Raw genomic sequence first — 1,518 nt, 5'->3', positions numbered from 1 at the left:
GCTCTGCGCGGCCGCTCGGGCGGCAGATGAAATGTTGAGGGGACCCACATGATGGGGGGGGGGTTTATCTGTCAACCTACCTGCGCATGTGCAGGTACACGCACATAGCTGTGTGTATTTCAGTCAGACAGGTGTCTGCCACCCTCATCATCCTGGTGACTGATGCACAACTGTGGGAAGAACCGGAGCAATTTGCTTCGCCTCCCGCTTCTGCTGTTGTGTCTGGTGCCGCTTCAAAAGCGTGTGGCAATTAAAACCCAGTAAAGATTATGAGGCTGTAAAGAGGAAATTGTGAAACCCTCGTGAACTTCTACAGCCCCTCGGAACATATTTTGGTTTGTGGCCTGGAGAAGCACTTCCCTGTCTCCTGAAGCACCAAAGGGCCACATCCACACAACGATTACTCTCTACGTGCTGGAGGAGCTGACAGCGTTTCCTACAGCATTGCTAAATAAAACCTCTGAGCCTTGTCCCTAAACCTTTGTGTCCTCCAGGGTCATGTCAGGACTTCAAAACCACTTGTAGGCAAGAGCTGGTGCAGAGCACAGCACTGCAGAAGTTATCCGTTGTCTCGTAAGAAGGTACCAGACCGAGGATCGGGTCCCTCACTCAGGGCCGAAGTGGGGCAAGTCGCGCCGTGCACAGCTCGGATCTAAGATGGAGAGGGTTCCTGGGTCTTTGCTCATGTGGTTTGATCCCTTTGGGAAACCACCTTCCTCTCTGAATGTGTTAGACACGTCCCATCTGTGTGACCGGCTTCCACAGGCTGGGATGGAGAACTTGTTCCTAAGCAATGACATGCAAAGAAAGGAAGAGGAAATGCTGGCAAGGTAGCGTCAGAAAGCTGCCCAAGGCCTGGTCCTCTCAGGAGACTTGTGCTTCCGTTGAACCTATAAAACTGATAAATTCAGGACAGGCAGAGCTTGCCAAATCTGCACGAGACCGTCAGCGCATACGAGCATCCATAAAGGGCTGTGTGACTCGGACCATCCCAAGAGGGCGGTGGCTGCTGTGTGGAGATGAAGAGAACAGGATTACAGAGACACCTGGGCAAGACAGCGTGCTCTCAAGGGACCTTCCCGACACCCACTTAGAAGCTACTGATGTGTCAGTACCACCCTCTTCTTCCAGTCACCTTTGGAGCTGGCCTCCCAACCGTGGCTCCAGATCATATCCTAGAATCATAGACAGGGTTGGGTTGGAAGGGACCTCAAAAACCACCTAGTTCCACCCCCTGCCATGGGCAGGGACACCTTCCACTAGAGCAGGCTGCTCCAAGCGCCATCCAACCTGGCCTTGAACCCTGCCAGGGATGGGGCATCCACAACTCCTCTGGGCAACCTGGGCCAGAGTCTCAGCACCCTAAAACATCATTAAAAATGTCCTCCTCACATCCACTCTCAATCCACCCTTTCAGTTTAAAACCACCATCCCCTGCCCAGGTAAAACCATCTTTCTCCACCTTTCTTAGGAGCCCCATTTACAAGCTGAAAGGACACGTTAAGAGCAGCCCACGGA

Source organism: Buceros rhinoceros, unplaced genomic scaffold (genome assembly GCF_000710305.1).
Source record: "Buceros rhinoceros silvestris isolate BGI_N320 unplaced genomic scaffold, ASM71030v1 scaffold13656, whole genome shotgun sequence".
Classification (NCBI taxonomy): domain Eukaryota; kingdom Metazoa; phylum Chordata; class Aves; order Bucerotiformes; family Bucerotidae; genus Buceros; species Buceros rhinoceros.
This window is presented reverse-complemented; position numbering follows the sequence as displayed.